This window comes from Lytechinus variegatus, chromosome 6 (assembly GCF_018143015.1).
Source record: "Lytechinus variegatus isolate NC3 chromosome 6, Lvar_3.0, whole genome shotgun sequence".
Classification (NCBI taxonomy): Eukaryota; Metazoa; Echinodermata; class Echinoidea; order Temnopleuroida; family Toxopneustidae; genus Lytechinus; species Lytechinus variegatus.
This window is the reverse complement of record NC_054745.1, coordinates 15,108,977-15,117,649: the sequence shown is the minus strand read 5'-3', so window position 1 is coordinate 15,117,649 and position 8,673 is coordinate 15,108,977. Positions and strand designations below refer to the sequence as shown.

Sequence of the window (8,673 nt, the reverse complement as noted above, 5' to 3'; positions counted from 1 at the left end):
GAGAGATGGAACAATGATTTTCTTTCCCGTCAGTACCGTGTACCCGACGCGAGAGGGCAGTATACCGTAGCCGTCACACAGAGATACGATCTTACGTATACGTAAGCTCCCGAAGGGAGCTAGAGAGGCAACTCTTTTCGTGCGTTTTTGATTTTCCATAGGTTTTGTACATAACAAACATGGCTGCCATTTGTCCAATTTGAAGGTTGATTTTGGAAGGTCAATGTTTAATTCATGAGTAATGACGTCAAAATACGCATAATGCACTTGTATGATTGGATAAAACGCTAATGTTTTATTCATGTCGTCATGCATTAAACATTTTTTTCCGTCCCACAATTCCCTACGATATCTGTGCGAAGTGTCGTTCTTTTTGATTCTGCGAAATTCCACTTTTTGAAATACAATAGCAAGTCTAATTATCCGTTTTTAGAATTGGTGTTCGAAATCATGATTTCTGAGTGAACTTCAATGGAGCAGAAAACCTTGGAGGAAACATTAATATCAATCTAATGACATTCCATAGGAATAAAAGTAAGTTAAGTTCAATTCCTTACTTTGATCTTAGTTGAAATTGTAATGTGTTTGCTGGGGTTCGGCGTCGCATGCATGGCTTTATGTGCAGTGTACAACGCGAACCACAATTTCCATATTTCCATTTCTTTTTCCTGTCCTGATCCCAAATAAGTCTGAAATCTGACTGACATATTTTGTCAGAAAATAATATAGTTTTTCGTAGAACTAAGTTGGTTAATTGGGATGCTTCATGTCCGCCCTTATTAAATCTGTATTTCAGTTCTTATTGTCAAATATCAGGGTTAGATGTGGACTTGTTTAACGGCAAAGCTGCATCAAAATTAAGCCAAATAATATAGCCAGAGCGGGATGCGGACTTTGATATCGCCGGTGCCAGCCGGCTGCGAAATTGCCGATGTAGGCTAGGTCATTAGGTTTTGGAAATTAAGTGTCAAACAAGCTCGAGTTGAAATTTGAAGTTATAGGCCATGGGCCGAGTACTGATTTTTCGACACCGCTATTTCAATATAATTATCTGCATTTAAAATGAAATGAAATTAAATCTAAATGAACTGAATGATGAATCTGTTTGGAATGATATTGGTAGATTTTGCCATGCCCATGGTCACTCGTGGAATGATTTGAGACAGATGTTAACGTTTTTCTTTTTTTTAAATAAAAGTAAGCCCGGCCCCTAGGATAGGTCCTGGCTGGACCGTTGGACTAAAATATGTTTAGCCTAGCAAAGGAGTTAAATGATTATTTTTTTTCGGGGGGGGGGGGCAACATTTCTATGTCAGGGTTCAAACTGCTCAATTGTTTTTTTTGAAGGGTTGAGAAAATTTATAGTGCCCTATTTTGAATTGTTTAAGTATAAGGCTAAGCAGAGAGAGCGGCTGATCCGATTGATTTATCTTTATTGTCCTCACTTGATGTTATTTGTGGTGAAAGGCAAAGGGTCATTTAAACCTGCCAGCAAGTGAGCTAACCCTTTTTTAAAATAAAAATCAAACTTAAACTTAAAGAGGAACTCACTTAACGTAGAGATTCAAATCAGACATGTTTATTGACGAGTGCAAAAAATTTAATGATTGACTCGCACTGATGAATGAGCGAGAGCCATATTATCACACAAATGATAATTATCTTACATCTGTCAAAGCTGGCTTGGTGTGTATATATATTGAAGATTGACAAAAGACCTCACTAGAGTAGGCCACGTATGCTTGAACCATTTAGTTTTTGGTCAAGACCTGCTTTTTTCTAGTTGGGAATTGTGAAAGCTGGAAACTCTGAAAAATTGTTTTTAGAGAGGAATTTTGTTTATCACTTTTGAAATTTTTAACTGTAAAGTATTGTATGTATATTGAATTGCAGATCCAATGGGATCCAGTTCTTAGCAGTCCCAGCCTATTCAGAAGTACAAAGTCAAATACCATTTGCACATCACCAAGAGGTACAATCTGATGAATAACAGGATATCTGATCTAAAAGCTTGCCAGGTATGCTTGTTTTCATAAAAATATAAAAAAACTATTTTTCTGAATCATGTTATATCCCATAAAGTAAAGCTCCATGATGAGACAATATTCTTTGGATTCAGATTCACCAGTATTTCCATTATCATCAATGCATACTTATTGTCCATGTATCTTAGCTATATTAATCATACATAAAATCACTTTAAAACTCAGTTACTCTGAAGACAGAAATTAAAAAGGACAAAATATTGAGATTAATCTTTCGATATATATTTGAATGGGTTTTCACACTTAATAAAAAAAGTTATATGAATAATGATCTATAATAGTGATCTATGATTTTTATCTGGCAACATAGGTTACTACATGTGCATTTTTAAAATAATATTGCATGGAAGAGAAAGGGCTCATAAAAAGTTTAAAACTTCTAAATAAACTTGACTAGATGAGTAAGAATAATTCATATCAGCAGCTCATTTTGTTCCCTTTTCTTTTTGTTTAATATGCAGGTTTCACAGGCTGTTTGAGTATCACCAGGGCAGATCAAGAAGAAATATGAAGGCCAGGTTCATAACAAGCAGTTGCTTCATTGCAATTAAAAATTTAAAAATTTAATGAATTTAAATAAATGTGTCGATACATATTGAATGTTGCTTAAACTACACATCTGTTGAACAAAAAAAGATTATTTGGAGTATAGATATTTAGGTCCATAGGTTTCACACAAGATTAAAATATTTTTCGAAAGGGCACACTTATCCCCCCCCCCCCTTTATTAATGTTCTAATCATCTACATGTAGTACTTATAGTAGTGAAAGCACTTTGAATAATATTAGTAGTTTGAAAGGGATAGGTTGTATTCTGGTAATCTAAACAATGCAGAATGGGCCTTTACTGAGGTCTGGGCTATGTAACATACATGCCTACAGACATATAAAAGGTGATAAGAAATAATGGATTTTCATTGAAAAAATGTGCATAATAAAAACAAGGTGACAGAACAGAGGGCGAAGAAATCACTCTCAGTCCTGGACCCCAATTCATTAAGACCAACCATTATTCTAGCTTTGCCATTCTGGTAATTACCATGGAAACATTAAAGCAACAGATCAACATTGGGGTTCCCATGCTAGTTGCTAGTTACATTTGGGGCCAATTTACCATAATTGAAGTCCTTATGAAACAAGAACCTGTATGTATTGCTGGACATTAAGCTGTTGAATTCATTTTCTGGGGGAAGTGAAAAGTTGCACTATTTTTTTTAAATCTCTTTGTTTTTGTAACACTGTATTGTCGATGTCCCGTATAATGAACTAGATTAGCTCTGCAAATAAAAGAATTTGTTGGAAATAGAACACAGCTCTAGCAGCACTTCACAACAATAGACAATAAGCAACTTTGTTACTGATTTACCAATGTGCAGATTTGGGAAGGCACTCTTTAGAGAAATGTGCTCCCCTTTTTTTATGAAGTGTCACCGATTAGATTAGCATGCTATTTCTTGTCAGCAAATGCTGAAAAAATAATTTGATATTTTAGTAACTGACTTTGAGAGAGAGGTATATTGATAATCTTTTTATTAATGGCATCCTTGATGCCCCCCTTATATTGACTATGTAAGGCTTATCAATAACTATGTAAGTGAATATACATACTTATTTTTTTCATATTTTTTTCTCTAGATTTTACCAAAAAATACATCCCCTCTCTTGTAATATCCTTGCAATTTCTGTTGCACTCACTATAGGCATTTTGCTGATGTAATTTGATGCTTTGGTGAGAAAAAATATTTTTATCATCTATTCAAAAATTTATCAACTAATAAACATTTTAATTTGAAATATTACTTTCTAATCTTGATATTCGTGATTTACTTAATCCACCAATTTATATTGCGTGAAAGATATGTGATGATGATGTTATTGCTACCAAACTGTGTTGTGATGAAATGGCACTGAAGATCACTTCTATATGATGGTGCTACTGATTGATTGATTCTGTATGTCGGGTATCCATGGGTATAATACTAGTACAACAGGTATTTAGTATCAAAATAACATGCGTGGCAAGATAGCCCATAAAAGCCATTGCAACATGGCATACTGTGACATTCAGGTGCAGCCGAATTAAAGACATGAATGAGTTTGATTTAAAAGTGGGATAGAAATAAAAATGAAATGAGAATAATTGTTTGCTCGCATGATTATGTGGAATGTGTGTGTGTGGGAAAGAGAGGGGGGGGGGGGGGTGGAATCGATAGAGAAATATAGGGGTGGGCAGGTACAAAAAATGTATTTTATTTGGAAGTGACCTTTAAGATAGCCTTGATGAGAGCAAATACATGGGGGGGGGGTACTGGGCTCTCTTTTGCTCCCATCCCAAACTCAGACTAAAAAAAAAAATCTTCATAAGATTTGAATGCACCAGATTGTTCATTTCAATTTCAAAATAAAGACAAAATGACCTGATTGCTCTCTTGCTCAGATCATTTTAAGTATTTACCCCCCCCCCCCAAAAAAAATAAACAAATATTTGTGGCTATTCATGATGTGTAATGAAAATAATGGGCAGTGATGAACACCTGATGATAGAGCAAGCAGATCCCTAAGTTCAATCCTACTAATGGATCTCTTGTAAGCTTCCAAAATGTCTTCCAGGGAAATATCTAGCAAGTAAATAAGTGAATTAATTGATGTAGTAATAATCGCGAAAGAATTAAAAATGTAAACAAGAAAAGATGAATAAACAACTGAATACCTTGAGGGGGGGTGAACGGGGGAATAATCAATGACATGAATTTACCAAAGACGCAGCTCTATGAATACATTTCATATTCAATCACGTCGCGTATTATGCTAATTTGTGACAATTTGCTTATTTGCATATTTTTACGCTGTGCGCGCAGGCCAATTTATGACCACGCCTCTGTTTCGCTGGTGTGCCATGAAGTTGCGGTGTCCATAGCCTTGTACGCGAAAAATGGGAGCAGTGTGCACTTTTGACCTTCCAAAATTTCCCCATGTCTGACCGGATGCAGAAGCGGAGTTTCCAACCCCTGAGCCGTCAGAATAGGAAACTGCTCTGAGACCAAGGACATACAAGAACAGTTCATTTCCCCGTCGGTTTTTCCCGAAGCGGGCAGCTAGCGCTGAGGGAAATATTCGGTTACCAAAATATTCTCCCGAGTAAAAAATATAACTTTGGAGAGGAATTCAAATGTACCTAAAATCCCCAAATGTCTCTCAAAACACGGACAAGGGGCGCTTATTTGTGATATAATTATCTCGCAAAATTAGAAAATGGGATCTACCAGAAAGCAGTCAAACTAAGCAGGGGCGGATCAACGATTTTTTTTCAAAGGGGGGCATTTTGTACAGGAAATTTTGATACCCCCCTAAAAAAAGGTCACTACCAAATCGGAACAAAAGTGTTCCAGGAAATATCTGACAAGCAAAAAAAAGAAAGAAAAGAAAATAAGAAAAGAAAAGAAAGAAAGAAAGAGAGAGAGGGAGAGAGAGAGAGAAAGAAAGAAAGAAAGAAAGAAAGAAAGAAAGAAAGAAAGAAAGAAAGAAAGGAAGGAAGGAAGGAAGAAAGAAAGAAAGAAAGAAAAAACAATAATAATAATATAGGGTATTTATATTGCGCACACATCCACCATGTTAGGTGCTCAAGGCGCTCTTATATTAGTTGGCTAAGCTATGGGCGTTCAGAGCGCACACAGCTTTTTAAGGAATTACTTCCTACCGGTACCCATTTACCTCACCTGGGTTGAGTGCAGCACATTGTGGATCAGTTTCTTGCTGAAGGAAATTACGCCATGGCTGGGATTCGAACTCATGACCCTCTGTTTCAAAGTCCAAAGACTAATCCACTGGGCCACAACGCTCCACAGAAAGAAAGAAAAAAAAGAAAGGTCCTCACTATTGCTTATGGGCGTTACATATTTCAATAAAAAAAAAAAATTTTTGGTGCCTCGCAAAGGGGGAGGAGGCACAGGCTGGATGTCCCCCCCCCCTGGATCCGCCACTGAGAATGCTCCTCTGACAGGAATAACAAGTCGAGGGCCGGCGGACAAATAAATCAAGTGATATTGTAGGATAAGGGCTATAGGAGGGGGTAGGGTGGGAGTGCACATTTGTGTGTGTGTGTGAGAGAAAATATAATTATAGACTGAAAGAGAAAAGAAGCTATGACGATGGGGATCTAATTAAATGGTTTAGCCTTAGATTTCTTTATCACCAATGAGTGCAAAATTTCGCCCCAATCACCCTATTTGTTGCATTATCCCATTTTTTTTTACAAGATACAAACCAAACCCTTATATGTGAAAATCTTTATTTTATTAAATTCTTGAATAATCATTTATCTATATTGTGTGTGGAGGAGGGGTAAGTTTTAATTACCAATACAGGCCTATATAGCAACTTTCACGGGCCAATGTATTTCTCTTTATTTTGTGAATTGACGATACCATTAAAATCACATCGACAATCGTGCCATACATTTCGTCTGATTATTCAGTTTCCAAAATATTTAGTTTTTTATTTCGGTCACCTTGACGTCAGTATACTAGTAACTCGTATTACATTATCTTTTATATTTTTTAACGATTAAAACAGGGATTAAAACTTGGGCATATTTTATTCATTAAGCATATTTGTTGGTTTGTATCCAAATTTTGGCTAGATTTTCACTATTAAAACCAAAAGTGTATTCCTTTCTTTCACAGGATTCGATTTGACTGTATTTACAGACTAACTACCCCGTACGCAAAGTGCGCGATAAAAGGATAGCCAAATTGCGGAGGCATCCCTAGCTGGGTTCCCGAGCCCCCTTCCTCTTTAGACAATATGAACCTTTTTACACCTCCTATCGCAAATATTTAGGATTTCGAGCACTTTCAGGGGCGGAACCAGAAGTTTCTAGGAAGGGGGGGGGGGGTCTACAGGGGCGGATCCAGCCTTCGCCAATGGGGGGGGGGGGGGGGGGGGGGGGCGGAATTTTTTTCCCCGATCGGCCGCTCGAAGATGATTTTTGGTTTCTTTGAAGGGGTAGTCCTAATATTCACTTCTTATAGCATTATTCTTGTAAATCACCATAAATAAACAATATCACAATCGCTATTTTTATAAGGCGACCGCCGCGCGAAGGGCGAGCTATTTGTTTGGAAGGAAAGATTATGTATTTTTTCCTAAAATTTGAACATTTTGGGCAATGATATTCGTCATCCAGAAAAAGATGTGTATGCAACTAAATAAACGCGAAGCGCGAGTAGAAATTAACTGATTGAAAAGGGTATCTCTTAAAGACTGCAAGCAGTTAGCCATGAAGACGTTACATATTACATTTTAATCAAATAATGCGAGCACAAAGCGCGAGCAGAAAATTTGTGATATATCTGAAAAAGGATAATGATATAAATTAAGAGAACAAGCTGAGTATTTGAGTAAACATGCACGAACATCTCATATTCAAACCTAGAATATAGGCATTCTAAATCCAGCTTTTATCCTGATAATCAAAGCGAGCCCGAAGCGCGAGCTTAAATTATTTGATATTCCGATTTAAAAAAAAAAACAGAGGGTCCTGTGTTCGAATCCCACCGCGGTCTATAGCGTCCTTTGGCAAGGCGTTAATCCACACTTTGCCACTCTCGACCCAGGTGCTAAATGAGTACCCCGGTAGGATGCGAAAGATATTGTATGTTTGATTTTGGCAGCGCCATAATATGGCTGCGACGAATGCAAGGAATGCTCCCCAGGGAGTGGAAATTGTGCACTTTTCGTGCTTGATTGAAATGAATCCAATGACCGGGTAACACACTTTGGGCCATTCTGAGAAAAGCGCTTTATAAAAATTGGCTGTTATTATCATTATTTATGAGCTATGTAACAAAAATATTGTACATTAAAGACTCTCAAACGGGGATGGGATGGGGTCGGAGGGCGGTGGGAAAGCGGCCTCCATCTGACCGATCCACTGCTTTCAATTTAGAAATACAAAAAACTACCCCACCTACAACATGTACAAAAATTTTCATGATCTTTTCCCCCGGGTCCCCATTTTATTTACTTTTTTATCCATCTATTTATTTGTTTATATTTATTTATAGGGCCTATCTATCTATCTATATATCTATATTTTAATTAATTAATCAATTAATTAATTAATTTATTTATTTATTTATTTACTTATATTTTTATTCATTTGTTTTTACCTATTGTTTATTTATGTATACATCTATTTATTGATGAGCTATTTGTTTAATTATTTATTCATATTCATTTATTTATTAATTTGCTTATTTATATTTATTCATTCATCCATTTATTTATCTATTTAGTTATTTAATTATTCATTCATTAATTCATTTGTAATTCTTTTACTGCTTCTTTTTTATTCTTTTTCTCCTTTTAATTAATTTTATTCTTGCCTACAATAACTGTCCCCTCAACTCTTTCATTGAAAATATTTTTCATCAATATTCTTGTTTTGTTCTATATAGGGGTTCCCTTTCACAAGCTCTGCTTCTATGGGGTTCTAAACCTATTATGTCTTTTTTATTGTTGTAAAACTGTGTAGGCCTAATATGTCTATTGCTTTGAATATAGTTGAACTTGAAACTTTGAACTTTAAGTAGCTTGCCAATGCAGCTTTTTTTTATTCATACTGAGA

The 8,673-nt window shown here is 36.1% G+C and overlaps 1 long non-coding RNA gene across 1 annotated transcript; it reads left to right on the top strand.

Moving 5' to 3' along the window:
- The first annotated feature begins 256 nt into the window (after positions 1-256).
- LOC121416527 lies at positions 257-2,592 on the top strand. Its single transcript, XR_005970191.1, has 3 exons — positions 257-534; positions 1,894-2,018; positions 2,507-2,592. It is a non-coding gene; the product is annotated as an uncharacterized LOC121416527 (long non-coding RNA).
- Positions 2,593-8,673: the final 6,081 nt, after the last annotated feature.